Source organism: Chrysochloris asiatica, unplaced genomic scaffold (genome assembly GCF_000296735.1).
Source record: "Chrysochloris asiatica unplaced genomic scaffold, ChrAsi1.0 scaffold00006, whole genome shotgun sequence".
In the NCBI taxonomy this organism is placed as follows: Eukaryota; Metazoa; Chordata; class Mammalia; order Afrosoricida; family Chrysochloridae; genus Chrysochloris; species Chrysochloris asiatica.
In genome coordinates this window covers 7135028-7151834 of record NW_006408524.1, presented here as the reverse complement: position 1 = coordinate 7151834, position 16807 = coordinate 7135028, and positions in this window count along the sequence as shown.

Genomic DNA, 16807 nt, shown 5'->3' with positions numbered 1-16807 from the left:
CTCAATGTCATCCCACAATTCTTCTGGTCTATGGTCTTTAGTTTTAATGTAGCAAATCTGTTCTTCAGATGATCTCTAAATTCAGGTGGGATATAGTCAATGTCATATTTTCGCTCTTGTGGACTTGTTTTCATTTTCTTCAGCTTCAGTTTGAATTTGCATAAGAGCAATTGATGGTCTGTTCCATAATCTACTCCTGGCCTTGTTTTGACTGATGATATGGAGCTTTTCCATTGTCTCTTTCCACAGATGTAGTCAATTTGATTTCTATCTGGTCCATCTGGTGAGGTCCATGTGTATAGTCACCTCTTATGCTGTCTAAAGAAGGTATTCAAAATGAACAAATCATTGGCTTTGCAGATTTCTATCATGTGGTCTTCAGCATCATTTCTATCACCAAGGCCATATTTTCCAACTATTGATTCTTTTTCTTTGCTCCCAACCTTTGCATTCCAATCACCAGTAATGATCAATACATTTTGATTGCATGTTTGATCAATTTTAGATTGAAGAAGTTGGTAGAATCCTTCTATTTCATCCTCACTGGCTTTAGTGGTTGGTGCATAAATTTGAATAATAGTGGTATTAACTGGTCTTCCCTATAGGTGCATGGATGTTATCCAATCACAGACAGTGTTGTACCTCATGACTGATCTGGATGTGTTCTTTTTGACAATGAATGCAACACATTCCTTTTCAATTTGTCATTCCAGGCTTAGTAAACCATGTGATTGTGATATTCAAAATGGCCAATACCAGTCCATTTCAGCTCATTAATGCCTAAGATATCGATATTTAGGTGTTCCATTTCATTTTTGACAATTTCTAATTTTCCTAGATTCATACTTTGTACATTCCACCTTCTCATTATTAGTGGTACTCTTCATTTTGAGTTGAGCCCCATCAGCAAATGAAGGTCCCGCTGGCTTTACTCCCATGGGCTTTACTCTATTCGCGTCCTGGACCTATCAATGCCACATTAGCTGTGAGGAGAAATGCCTACAGCTCAACCTTATTTTATTTTTAGTGCTAACCTCAGGATGTGGTATGGGTACAGTTAATCAAGATCTGTTGATTATGCCACCTCAGTGAATATAGCTTAATAAATTGTTATAGTTCTGGATAGCTGAAAACTGATGCAGTGTGCTGTTCAGTATGAAGTCTTTAATGTCATTTCCTCAGAGATGTCAGTATGCTCCTGAAGCCAGAAGGGATAGCAAACAATACAACACAGTTCTTCAATGGTCTATGGAAAAAGAAGTACTTCTGATCATAAGACAAGAAAGCTCGTCTAGCTAAGGGCGCAGAAAAAATGAAGGGCTTAATGTTTAGCAATCCAAAATGGAGTCAGGGAAAGCAGGGAAAGCAACAAAGTTCTCTGAAGCAAAGTGTCAGACAATAAGATCCATCTGTGGAAAGATAAAAAGCCCTTCCATCTGGTAGCTTCACTGTAAGACTCCAACCAAAGTCTTACTCAAAGAACTGCCACACTGACTAGACCTACTAAGTTTAAAAACAACAAAACACCTCTCATTGTGAGCTCCTATGGCATGTAGTCCAGAGAGCGACTTCCAGAGACCAGCATCTCTTTCAACTAACCCTTGGTTATGCTTCCATTCAGCTCTTGTTCCAGCCAGCTGAGTAAGGCCAGCTCAGGGTCTGTATGTGCGTCAAGCAGTGAAGGAAGGAACACGTCCTGGTGTGGTGCTGGAGGCTAAAGAACTGGACCACAATGTTGGTTTGAACCACAGGCTCAGCAGCTCAAACCCACCAGCCGCGCCTCAGAAACCATATACAGGGTTGCTTGCTACAAGTCAGAACCGACTTCATGGCACTTAAAAATGACAACCATGGCTTGTCCTGGTGTGGCTGTAGGATAAGCACTCTACTGCTAACTGAAAGGTCAGTGGTTCAAACTCACCAGCTGCTCCTTGGAAACCATACACAGGGTCGTGATGAGTCAGAACCATCTCCACAGCACTTTACAACAATAACAACAACAATGCTTTGTTCTAACCCTGGCTTAAGAGATAATTCTATAAACTCCATTGCTATTGACTATTCCAGAACTTTCTTGGCAAAATTCTAGGTGTTAGAAATTGCTTATCAAGTCCTATTATGTCTGTCTGGACAGAAGCCACTCTATTATTCCTTACTTCAGGAAACACACTGAAGGAATCAAGAATATTTCAAACTTATATTGGATACATCTTTCGAGTTCTCTCCCAAATGAAACATTTTAAATGGAAGATAGAAAAAAACCCATGTCCAATTTTAGCTCCACAACTTATTGGTCAGTTGTTGTTGTTGTTGTCAGGTGCCATCGAGTCGGAACCGGCTCATAGCGACCCCATGCACAGCAGAACAAAACAATGTCCGATCCTGGGCCAACCCCACCACCACTGCCACACTTGACGCCATCAATGATGCCACCTGGCTGATCCATCTCATTGGGGGTCTTCCTCTTTTTCTCTGACCCTCCACCTTACCCAGCATGACATCATTCTCCAGTGACTGCTCTCTCCGGACATGTGTCCAAAGTATGAGAGACGAAGCCTAGCCATCTTGGCCTCCAAGGAGCACTCTGGTTGCACTTCTTCCAAAACAGATCTATTGGTTCTTTTGGCAGTCCATGACACGTTCAGTATTCTCCTCCAACACCACAACTCAAAGGCATCAATTCTTCTACGATCTTCCTTATTCACTGTCCAGCTTTCACGTCCTTATGAGGTTATTGAAAATACCATGGCTTGGGTCAGGCGCACCTTAGTCCTCAAGCTGACATCTCTGTTCTTCAGTACTTTAAAAAGTTTCTGTGCAGCAGATTTGCCCAATGCAATATGTCGTCTGATCTCTTGATTGCTGCTTCCATGAGTGTTGATAATTGATCCAAGAAGAATGAAGTCCTTGACAACTTCAATCTCTTCTCCATTGATAAGAATGCTGTTTATTGGTCCAGTGGTGAGGATTTTTGTTTTCTTTACATTGAGTTGTAATCCATACGGAAGACTGTGCTCTTTGATCTTCATCAGTAAATATTTTAAGTCCTCTTCACTTTCAGCAAGCAAGGTTGTATCATCTGCATATCTCAGGTTGTTAATAAGTCTTCCTCCAATCCTGACACCACGTTTTCCTTCATAGAACCCAGCTTCTCGTATTATTTGCTCAGCATACATATTGAACAAGTATGGTGAAAGAACACAACCCTGTCGCACACCTTTCCCAATTTTAAAACATTCAGTGTTCCCATGCTCTGTTCGGGAGCAGTCAGTAATTGGTCAGTAATTACAGCTAATACCTTTGTTTTGTTTTTGGCATCTGCTTTGGTGACCCTCCGTTTTCATGTGTTTCTATTATGGAATATCTCTATTAATAAATTGCAGAAAAGGTTTATATGATTCATTCCATAAGATAACCAGATAAAGCAGATTATGCACTTATGTGTTTGTGTTTTCTCTTGGCTTGGTATACCAGGGATGCTGACATTCCCAAGAAATGTGTCCTACAGTGGAAACTGAAAGGAATCTGCCCTGTGTCAGATAGAACAAATGTTTCCAAAGCACCATCATTTGCATATAAGAAGCACCCAATTAATTCGTTTCTAGACAGTAACATATCGAATCCGGCTGTGAACTGCAAGGTCAGCATTTTGAAACTACCAGCTGTTCCGCAGGAGAAAGATGAGGCTTTCTGCTCCTGTAAAGATTTACAGCCTCCGAAACCCTGTACCGAGTCGCTATGAGTCAGAACCGACTCCACACCATATAACCACCAACTACCACCAACATACTTGTGGAAACACATTCAGAATCCATAATCAAGGGGGTTCTAAACTCAAAACTTTTCAGGATCAAAAGAGTTTGTTAAGCTTGTTTAAATACAGACTCTGTAACTTTAACTGTTTTCACATTCATGTATAGATTATCTCTTCTATGAAGGGTATAAGACTAGAATTTAAAATTTCAGGAAGAAACTTATTATCAATAACCAGTGGTATTGAAGGAAGAAATCCAAATTTCACTGTAGACATGGGTCAAAATACAGTTTCTAAGAACTGATTGAATACCAATTGAGATGTTTCAGGAAATGGATGCAAACCTGTAAGCACTCACTAGTCTATGTCAAGGAATTTGGAAGATTGCTACCTGGCTACCTGACAGGAAGGAATCCACATTTGTGCCATTTCAAAGAAAGGTGATCCAACAGAATGCATAAATTGTGTGTCCTTTCTTTTCTGAAGCAAATTTTTAAATGGTTGGTAAATTGACTGGAATTGTCAGAGATTCAAGTTGGACATGAAGAGGAAATGTTGTTGTTATTAAGTGCTGTCGAGTTGGTTTTGACTCATAGTGACCCTGTATAAGTTTTCCAAGGAACAGCTGGTGGGTTTGAACTGCTGACCTTGTGATTGGTAATCCAGTGCTGATCCTACAGCAAGCACCACACCAGGAGTCCAAAGAGGACATGGAATGAGATATATTATTTCTGATGTTAGATGGATTTTGACTGAATGTATAGAAAACCAGAAGAATATTTACCTGTACTCTTTTGGCTATGCAAAGGCATTTGATTATATAAACCAGAACAAATTATGGATAACATTGTGAAGATTGGGCATTCCAGAACACTTAAATAGTGCTCATGTGGAACCTGTACATAGACCAGGAGGCAGTTGTTTGAACAAAACAAAGGAATACTTTGTAGTTTAAAATCTAAAACCCTGTTTTAAAAATTAAATTCTTTAACCATACTTATTCTATCTGAGCAAATAATCGGAGCAACCTTTGGACTTTATGCAGAATGAGGCAACAGGACTGAAGGGAGACTCATTAGCAAACTGAGATATGCGGATCACATAACTTTGCTTGTTAAAAGAGAAAATTACTTGAAGCACTTACTGATGAAAATCAAAGACTACAAAGTGTATGGATTACACTTCAACATAAAGAAAACAAAAATACAAATGGAGAACTAAGGAACATTACAAAAAAATGGGGAGAAAGATTGAAGTTCTCAAGGATTTTATTTTACTTGTATCCACGACCAATGTCTTTGGACACAGCAGTTAAAAAATCCAATGATGTATATTGTATTGGGCAAATCTGTTGCAAAAGACTTCTTAAAAATGTTAAAAAGCAAAGATGTCATTTTGAAGACCAAGGAGAATTTGACTCAAACCATGATATTTTTCAGTCGCCTCATATATATGCAAAACCTGGCAAATAAATAAGAATGACCGAAGAAGAATTGATGACTTTGAATTATGGTGTTGGTGAAGAATATTAAATATGCCATGGGCTATATCAAAGAAATAAACATATCTGTCTTGGAAGAAGTACAGCCAGAATGCTTGGTCAAAGCAAGGATGGCAACACTTAGTCACACATGCTTTGGACATATCACCAGGAAGGACCTGTCCATGTCTAGAAGAACATCATGCTTGGTAAAGTGGAGGGTCAGATCACAAGAGGGAGACCCTCAATGAGGTCGATTGACACAGTGGCTTAAACAATATGTTCAAACCTAGAAACTGTTGTGAGGTTGGTGCAGGACTAGGCAGTATTTTATTCTGTTGTATGGAACCAACTCAATGGCACCTAACAACAGCAATAATGAGATTGTGGTGGTGGTGGTTATGTGCTCTCAAGTTGCTTCCAACTCATAGTGACCCTGTAAAAGTTCTTCACGGCTATAAATCTTTAAGGGAGCAGACAGTTTCATCATTCTCCTGTAGAGAGACTGGTAGATTTAAGCTACTGACCTTGCAGTTAGCAGCCCAACAATTTACCCAACTACACTACCAGGGCTACTTTAACAATAATACTATATGTTGGTAATATAAATAAGGTGTAATTTCTGCTCAAAATCCAATAGGACAGAAAGATATGAAACAAATAGAAACAAAGCATGTAGGCATTTAGATGAATTTGCATATGACCTAGTTGGGACTTCTATCAAATAATTCAACTTGGAGTGACAGTTAGGAAGCACTTTCCAAAGCAGTTGACTGTTGAAATAAACATTTTCCTGACATGAGTATCTAAAACATAATAGGTATTATAAGAACTTGATTACCTAACACATAATAGGAAGTGTATACATCAGCATGTGCATTGGTTCTCCTTGTCCCCAATCCCCACAGGGGTGATGCCATGAACCTAGTTGTAAACTGTGTACACTGTGGTATAGATGATCCATTTATAAAGACTTTCTGTTGTTGTTTTTAACCAAAGCTGAGTGATTGGATGAAACCCAGCTCTCACTAAATTAAACTGGTCCTCTACCGGTTGCTACAAACTTCTAGCAAGCTCCTGTTATTTTTCTAGAAGCAATAAATAACTAAGGGAATGTTTTCTTTGCACTCAAGACAGTTTGTAGAAGGAATAGACCAGGTTGGGTGGTAACAAGATATATTGATGTAAAATGGCCTTCAGAAATATTCCTTTCATGATAAGGATATAAAAACAAAGTGTTAAGTGTTTTTTAAAAAAACCTTAAATGGTGAGTTCTTATCCAAGACAACCAAAAAGGTTTCACTTAAGCCAGAAATTTCTAAAGAGCGAGCCTTGGTGCTATTTTTTATTACCAGCTTCAACCTCAAGGAATGTTTACATCAACTTAGACATTTTTATAACCTGTTCTGAAAAGTATATATTTGTGCATATTTTATGATTATGATTGCAAATTTTGTAGCCCACTGCAATGCAGTAAATTATTTGATATGTCTCTTCTAGCCACGCCTTTATAACTTCTAGCAAGCAACTTTTTCCTGAAGGGTTTGTGTAAGAGAAGCTGGGAAAAGATACTGATAGGATTATATAATTTAGTTGTAAATTATTCTTAACAGGGTTAGTTGTGATTCTAATATCTTGGAAATATAACGAGGGGCTTGGTCAGTTTTGTCATCCTCCTGGGTATAAAATGAGAAATTATGGTGATGTGAGTGGACTGTGTACTATTTTGCTTAATTAACCAAGCTTGCCTCCACATGACCTCTGGTTCTTAGGGCTTGAGCCAATTGTCAGCCCTTCCAGCTTCTCGGGTAGCGTAGTGGTTACGAATTGGGCTGCGAACCTTAAGGTCAGCAATTCGAAACTACCAGCTGCCCCACAGGAGAAAGATGAGGCTTTCTGCTTTCGTAAAGATTTACAGACTCAGAAACCCTATACAGGGTCGATATGGGTCGGAACCGACTCAATGGCACTTAACAACAACAGCCTTGTGAATCCACAGACCAAATTTGCATGAGTGAAGAGAATCCTCCAGAATGACATCTGAATTACAGATCTGGGACTTGTCAAGCCTCCACAACCATGTGAGCCATTTCCTTATTGGTCTGTGAGATGGTGAAGTGAATTGTGGGACCCTGGGACATTGCGGAGAATACTGAGGAAAGGAGTAATGGCTGATATCAGGGATTATAGAGTGGCGTGATGCTGTAGGATAAGCACTGGACTGAGAATCACAAAGTCAGCAGTTCAAATCCTCTAGCTGCTCCTTGGAAATCCTATACAGGGTCGCTATGAGTTGAAACCAACTTAACGACACTTAACAATGATAACAACCCTCCTTTATATTTATATTTCACATTGCTAGTGGCAGCATTTGTTTTTCTAATTCAGTAACTATGTATTGAACACTTACCATGTATTGTTGTTGTTGTGTGCCTTCGAGTCGGTTCTGACTTATAGCAACCCTGTATAGAGTTTCTGAGGAGTGGCTGGTGAGTTTGAACCACCAACCTTGCAGTTCAAACCGACCTTGAAGTTGAGTGCTTATCCCAGAGTGCCACACCAGGACTACCACCACATGGTAAGCCTTATAAAGAATAAGCAAAACATTAATTCTGATCTCAAAAAAATCACAGAAAATAATACCAGTACATGTTTTCACCTATCTGATGACTCGCTAAGGATGAACAAATTCTGTGAATTTTCATTTAAGATTTGAGTCCTTTCCCTCTACAACAGAAATCACAGCTGAGGAATATGGAGCTTGGAAAATCAATCTCTTCTATGTAAATAGTGAGCTCACTTGCTCTTTCCACCAGGAGACACTTCATTCTTCAAGATTGTTTCCTTCAGGCCCAACCTTAAGAAATGGCCTGTAAAAAGGATTGAGGATGTTATATTGTTAGGTACCCAGTAAGATGTGTACAAGCACAAAAGGCTCTGGAAGGGCTGTCTCCCAACATTAATCATCCTTCCCTATACATGCTTTAAGGAGCTCTGGTAGCGTAATGGTTACGAATCGGGCTGTGAACCTTAAGGTCAGCAGTTCGAAACTAGCAGCCGATCCGCGGAAGAAAGATGAGGCATTCTGCTCCCGTAAAGATTTATAGCCTTGGAAACCCTGTACAGGGTCAGGATGAGTCAGAACCGACTCCACGGCACATAACAACAACAACAACAACAACATACATGCTAAATAGCCTCAGGATACATCCAAGAAATTACTGGACCAAAGAGTTTCACTTCTGTGCAAACTTACAGACTTTCTGTTAAGTGTCAACGAATTATTATCTAGAGACTTACTCTTGCAGTATTGTTTTCTCAATTGTGTCCTGTCACTTACTAGTCTGGGAATTACTTTGCTTATCTGAGTATTCAGGACCATATTAGTGTGTTCTGCTTTTTTCAGGGGTGGTGGTGGTTATGTGTGGAGTCGGTTGCAGCTCATGTACAGCGTTTCCGAGGCTGTAAATCTTTACGGGAGCAGAAAGCCTCATCTTTCTCCCGCGGAACGGCTGGTGGTTTCGAACTGCCGACCTTGAGGTTAGCAGTTTTTCAGGGGTATGTCTCATTTATATGAATTTTTGTTGTTATTGTTAAGTGCCTTCCAGTCGGTTCCGACCCATAGCGACCCTGAACAGGATTTCCTTTCTATTTATGTTTGTTAGACATCTGTTTTCTTCATTTTATCAAGCACTATGGCAGGTGGTGAGTGTGTGTTTGTTTATGTGAGTGTGTGCTTGTAGATTAATTTTAATATTTCAAGGCATGTTAAAAAAAAATAATTCCTTGGATTGCTTTGGTCAAATCATAAAATTATTTGACATAAGACTCATTGAAAACAGATGTGGAAATATGTACTTCTTACTTTGTACTGTCTTTCCCTGGGGGCTCCTGGTTTATGCCTATTGGAATGTTGATGTTGACCATTTCAGTGCTTCTTTTTCCAAGGGTGTTGCCCATAGTATACAAGAACCCCTGAGGCAGTAGCCGACATAACGAAAAGCAAGTCGGAGACAATGGAAGAGTTAATTAGATAGGAAAGAGTTAGCCCTGATCTAAAGACTCCCATGTGATAGTACATGTGTTCCTGTAGTGGTTGGGCTCACTAGCTGTTTGTGTGGGAAACTGCTTTCATCACAGATTTGTCCTACGAGTTTGACTCAGTCACTAAATTTTGGCTTAATCTTCTTTAAACAAGAATGCAAATAGCTGACCTTGACTTCAATTAGAGTATCACCTCTATTAGTTTTTGTTTTATCTTGATGTGGGTGAACCCATGTATAGATTCCAAGCAGTGTTTTATACTAGACTTAGAGCTCCTCTCCTCCCTTTTCCCCCAGGGAAAGTCACTCTGTGATCTTACTCATATGTATTCAGGCATTGGAGAGAAGTCAGCTGAAATGGATTTTCTGCTAGCCACATCCGGTACCTACTTGAAGTGAATAAACCCAATCTCCCACAGAGGGAGACTCTGGCTACTGTGCCCTCACATGGTTTAATTTTTGTCTCCATACCTAGCAAATTCATCTCTTTCTCCTAGAATATTTGAAGGGAATGTCTATTGTGTATAAATAGCCACCTTTGGAATAAAATAATCATATTTTTATTCTTGTTCTTGTGTACTGGTCATATGGTGTGACCTTTGAATCAAATCTACCCGTTGACTACACAAGGTAGATCCAGTCATATACACACGTCAGAAACAGTCACATTTGACTGAACAGGAAGGAGCCAAACCATGTTTGAGAGGACTAGTCACATGTGCCCAGAACAGCAGTTTACTGGTAGTGTAGTGGTTATGAATCAGGCTGCGAACCTTAAGGTCAGCAGTTCGAAACTACCAGCCACTCCGTGGGAGAAAGATGAGGCGTTCTACTCCCGTAAATATTTACACCCTGTACAGGGTCGCTATGGGTCGGAACCGACTCGACGGCACTTCACAACCAAACCAACAAAGTCCCAAATAGTTTCTCTCAGATCTTTTCCTGGGGAAAAACAAATGTTAGGCGACCAAAGGAATGCAGGTTATGTGAGTCAATGTTTGTGTTTGTAAGTATGCTAAGCTAACCTTCCATTTCTCTGTGAAGTCCATACAAATCTTAACTATCATAACATTTTATAGGAATTGCTTGCTATATTGTTTGCCTTGAGGTCCACTTTAAAGATCTGTGAGAGTAGAGAAGTCTTAAGGAGCCCTGTTGGTGCACTGATTAAGCACTCAGCTGCCAGTTGAAATGCAGCTAAGATTTATTGACCACTGCAGCAGAATGCTTGACATAGTAGTTAATAAAGTCAATCAACATTTGTTGCATGAATGGATGAATGAATGAATAAATGATTGAGTTTAAAAATGGCAACTCAACTGATTCTAGTATCTGACCAATTTTCTTAATCATTCAGCATTTCTTCTGCCTTTGCAATAACGTTTACCACTCAAAATGTTTCGTATGCTTTCCTCTGCGATTAAGATGTTAAATCATTCTGAGTTGGCTTCATGGTTTTTGGAAAAGGAAAAAAAAATGTTGTAAGATATGAATCCATCACTCAGTTTGTTTTACTGTATTGGCTTCTATGATGCTAGAAGATCTGCCACAAGTATTTCAAATACAAGCAGGGCCACCTGGAATTCAACAGAGATTCCAGACTACGACAGACTAGGAAGAAAGACCTGATGATTTGACTATAAAAATTAACCCATGAGAACCCTCTGTTCTCACAACAGAATATTGTTTGACAATGCTATACGATGAGACCCATCAGCTGAAAGGCATTCAAAACATACATTGGTCGCAATAGACTCAAGTATAACATGGATCATAAACATGGCAAGGTTTCATCTGTTGTACATGGGTCACCATGAGTCAGAACTGATTTAATAATAACTAACAACAGTAACTGGATACTATTTGTTCTTAGGACAAGTAGCTGCTTCTTCTGGTACAGATTAAACAATACTCAGCCCACAGGGTTTTAGCGAAAAGTTGTATTTTCTGTATATGTTAAGAAATCCAGAGGTAGCCTGTCCAGAGCTGGTACCCTGATTCATTAGCTGTAGCCTCTTTTTTTTAATTTCTTAAATGTTTTCCAAATGATTGCTGCCCCTCCAGGCATAACATCTGTTTTCCAGTCAGCAAGAAATGGGTAGGGCAAGTCTTTGCCTTTTATTTTAGAACCCATAATCAACCGCAGAGAGTTCTGTCTGTGTCTCCTTAGTCAACTGTATGGTATAACCACAGCAAGTATCAGGGAGAAAGGAAGGCAAGGAAGAACTTGGTTGAAAATGAGTATTGTATGAACTAACTTCCATTATCTTTCACACAATTTTCAGTAAGAAGAGGAGCTTTTGAAATAATATCAAAGAAGATTTAAAAAGTCACCAAACTCACTATCACTGAGTCAATTCTGAAGCGTAGCAACCCTCTAGGAGAGAGTAGAACTGCTCATTGGGTTTTTAAGACTGTGCATCTTTCTCTCATAAAGTAGTTAGTGGGTTTGAACCACTAACTTTGTATGTAGCAGCCTGCTACTTTACCCATCGCACTACTGTTGTTGTTAAGTGCCATTAAGTAGCTTTCAACTCTTAGCGACCCTGTATAGGGTTTCCAAGGAGTGCCTGGTGAGTTTGAACTGCTGACTTTATGGTTCACACTGACCTTGTGGTCCAGTGCTTACCCTACAGTGCACACCAGGACTCCACTAGGGCTCTTAAAGTACACTTGAGAAGGTGAAAATAAGGTTAGTTTCTAAGATCTAAACAATAGGGGATTATGGACAGTACTTACACTGGATTTTCTTTTAAATAAACTCCAAGGAGGTTCACAGCTGTGTCTCCTTGTTCTAGTATGATGGGCCACCCCAGGATCAGATATCCCTCCCACTGTATGTGAATCAATTATGACTATGGGCCTGACGTCTGAGGGTCCCCCATTGTACTAGTGGCCATGCTGAGATAAGAGGAATCATTATTAGACAAAGATCCTTGAAATAGTGTCTTAGGCTGGATTTTCTAGAGAAGCAAAACCGGTGAAACTTCTGTATGTATATGTGAAGAAAGGATTACATAAAGGCAATGGCTCATACAGGTGTAGATGTGGGAGAATCTCAAGTTCGGTCAAATGAACAATGATCAAAAGAGCAGATGGCAGGGAGGCAGGCAGATCTAGCAGGCAGACAGACAGGTAGGTCTGGTAAGTAATATAGCAGGCAACTGACTCAAATCCAGAGAACCGACAATCAGAGGACAAGCCAGATACAAGATGCAGACAAGCTTTTCTTGAGTATCTAATATATTGAAAGCAGGCCATACCCCAAGGAACTTCCTTTCAATTGGCAGGCTGCTCATAGCAGATTTCATCATAGATCTCATACTGGGAATAACTACATCTCAACTGGCAAACCACTGAGAATCCCGGTCCAGTCAAATTGACACAAAACCTTCATTATATATAACAGATAGGTTTTCATATTGTTTTGGGGATGAATGAGAGTAGAAGAATGGATTCTTTCCAGAGATCATCTGCTGCTGCCCTCAATATCATCAGGGTGTTGTATGTAATGATCTTGGAGGATGTGGTTCTAGTCATAGCATCCAGAGACTTCTTGGTCTTGATTCTTGGCTCTGAACAAATCAAATATTTATACAAATCATTCCTTGTTGCTATTGTTAAGTGCCATCAAGTCACTCATGACTCATAGCAACCTTAGGTAGGATTTCCAAGGAGCAACTGATGGTTTAGACCTCTGACATTGGGGTCAGCAGTCCAGTGCTTACTCTATAGTGCCACACCAGGACTCATTCCTTGGACCTCTATTGTTGTTTCTATGAAGCAAGCATAGACATATATGGATTAAGTGAGATAATGGAATAAGCACATCTGATATCAAAAGGAGATGGTAGGTACACAGTTGCTGTAAAAATAGAAATGGTCACTGTTCAAACTTTTCAAGATGTAGTTTATGATCAAGAATGATGGTACTCAAGGAAGAAAAGCAAGCTGCACTGAAGGCATTGGCAGAAACAAGGCTTTAGAAATTGATGGAATAAAAATTGAAATCTTTCAACAAACTGATGCAGCACTGGAGATGCTCAAACATCTATGTCAAGAAATTTGGAAGACAGCTACCTGGCCAACTGATTGGAAGAGATTCATATTATGCCCATTCCAAAGAGAAGTAATCCAGAGGAACACAGAAATCATCAAACAATATCATTATTATCACATGCAAATAAAATTTTGTTGAAGATAATTCGGAAATGGCTACAATAGTGCATCGATGGGGAACTGCTAGAAACTCAAGGAGGATTCAGTAGAAGATATGGAACTAGAGATACTGTTGACATCAGATGGCTCTTAGCTGAAAGCAGAGAATACCAGAAAAGTATTTACCTGTTCTTTACTGACTATGCAAAGGTTTCTACTGTGTGGATCATGACAAGGCATGGATAACATTTCAAAGAATGGCTACCCAGAACACTTGATTGTGCTCACGAGAAACCTGTACATAGACCAAGAGACAATCGTTTGAACAGAAAAAAAAGGGGTTACTGAATGGTTTAAAATCAGGAAAGGTGTGTGCTAGGATTATTCAATCTCTGTGTTGTTAGTAAGTTAGTAAGGTTCTGATTCATAGTGACCCTGTGTAGGATTTCTAAGGAGTGGTTGGTGGATTTGAACTGCTGACTTTGCAGTTCAAACCAGCATTGCAGTTGAGATCTTATCCTACAGTACCACACCACAACTCCGATTGTATTTAATCTGTATGCTGTGCAAATGATCCTAGAAGCTGGGTTATTTGAAGAATGGTATCAGGATATATAGATGATACAACTTTGCTTGCTGAAAATGAAGAGAACATAAATACTTACTGATAAAGAAGAAAGATTCAGCCTTCAGTATGGATTGCAACTCAATGTAAAGAAAAAAATTCTCACAAGACCAATAAATAACATCATGATAAATGCAGATAATATTGAAGTTGTCAGAGACTCCATTCATTTTGTATCCACAATCAACACTCATGGAAGCAGCAGTCAAGAAATCAAACGATGTATTGCATTGGGCAAATCTGTTGCACATGACTCTTTAAAGTGTTCAAGAGAAAACAGATGTTTCAGGACTAAGGTGAACCTGACCTAAGACAGGGTATTTTCATTAGCCTGATACACATGAAGGAGTCCTGGTGTGGCGCTATGGGTTAATGTGCTGGACTGCAAAGTCAGTTTGAACTGCAAGGGTGACAGTTCAAGTTCACCAGTTGCTCCCTGGAAATTCTATCCAGGGTAGCTATGGGTCGGAACCGACTCGACAGCACTTAACTTTATTCATTGTCCAACTTTCACATGCATATGAGGTTATAGAAAATACCATGGCTTGCATGAGGTGCACATTAGTCCTCAAAGTGACATCTTTGTTCTTGAACACATTAAAGAGGTCTTGTGCAGCAGATTTACCTAATGTAATACACTGTTTGATTTCTTGACTGCTGCTTGCATGAGTGTTGATGGTTGATCAAGCAAAATGAAGTCAGGAATTTAGGCCATCAATATTTACCTGAACTATCTTTTTTTCCTGTAGTGCACAGTTTCATTTTTCCAGCCCTCTGTTACCTCTCAACAACCATGTTTTATTTCATGAGTAGTTGCAGAATGAGTATATGTAGTCTCTGAAACTGGGAGCTATGTTTCCCAACCCTGTATGCAGTGGATGTGAATAGAGAAGGCAAAATCTGATTTCCCTCTTCTCATTGGCAGTCACATAGACCCCAAAGGGTTAAAGCGACATTCAAATAAACTTCATACTACAATCTCTGACAGGCTGTCCAATGGCCACACTACTTTCCATGAGGTAATGGTCCCACATGTATGCTCTTCTCCTTGATAGAAAGTGCATAAAATATAAATAAATGATCAGGTTACAGAGTGAACTCTGAATGACCAATTTTGGTTCAAGTGAAGACCTCCCCCTTCTCTCAGTTCCCTGACAATAAATCTTTCAGCAACAGGCTGATATGTCTTACAAAGCAGGCTGCCTCACAATGTTTTCACCTTCTGCAGTTGCCAGGATGGAGTGAGTGTGAGTTAGAGACCTGGACATGCACGCAACCACAGACAAATAGCCATGAATAAGTTTCCTTAACATCTTCAGACTTTGGTCAGTATTCGGGCTAATGGTGGGAGGGAGAGAAAGGGGGAATGGTTGCAACGTCAGTAATAACAACAAATGCAATAAACCATCTGTAAAAGGGAGCTGATGATTTGACTTCCAGAGTCATGCTTGCTACAAGGTTAAAGGGACAGGACACTACTACCAGTAAAAAGAATGGCAGTGTCATTTTCAATTTCTTTATTCTCTTAGCTTTCCCTTGTGGTGGATTATCTGAAGTCTCTTATGAGTCTTCTGAATGCAGAAAGCAACTTCATGTGCTATGTCATTTTACCCAGGTCTATCTGTATTACCTGGGTAAAAGGAATATAAAAGAGTTGGGGGTGCAAGATTTGTCAAGATATTCTTTGTTGACAAGTTGTATGGTGATTATAGGAGAAGGGATGGATCCAAGTTTATAAAGAGGCTGGTAGTCCAAAGTTGGAAGTCCTGGTGTGGCGCTGTGGCTTAATGTGGTGGATCGAAAAGTTGGTTTGAACTGCAAGCTCGGTGGTTCGAGTTCACCAGCATCCACTTGGAAACCCTATACAGGGTCGCTATGAGTCAGAATCGACTCAATGGCACTTACCAACAAGTCAAAAGTTGAATACCACTCCTCCAACAGGTATTTTATTTTTGAACGACACTTTGCAAAGCCAGTCAGAGACAAAATAAATAGGACATGGTTATTCTCCTATGTCTTGTTACTCTGATTCCCCCGGTGTTTGCTACTCTTCTCCCTGCCCCAAATTAATTAGGATCAAACTGCATTAATATGACCAACACATCTAAACATAACCTGTTCCTGCTTTTGCTTAAGATGCTCTAGAGTTCAGTTGGGCTGATGTTGGTCTGTGGACATTGCAGCTTGAGGTACGATATCGGTATCCCCAACTTGACTCCTAAACCTTAACCATGTTAGGACTGAGAAACAATTTCTTTCTGGCCACCACTGACCGGCTCATTTGCAACTCCATGACATATGAACAGAACCCCGAGGAGATCTCCTGCTATGCCTTTATATTGATTATCAAATCTCCCTGATCTTGGCAGACTAATTACAAAGTCTGTAGACTGAGGCCAAGGCATATGACTGGCATGTGGAACATAGTCCAGATTTTTCAGTCCTTACTTGTGCCCCTTCTCCCTAGCACACAGAGGCACACTGTGAGTCTGAGGGTTGGCAATACCTTTTATTTTTCTCTTTGGCTCTGAGCAAAGTGTCATGGAGTATTAAGGCTCTCAAGAGAGGTCAAGCAGGACTCCTTGGGCTTTTGAGTCAAATGACTGCAATGTAGTATGGACACCTCAACACTTGTCATGGGACTATCAAATCATTCATTCATTTAGTGCATGCTTATTGAACTCCCTCCAAATGTCAGGCATGTGAAAGGTGCTGGGGAAGCCATGACAAGACATGAATGATACAGA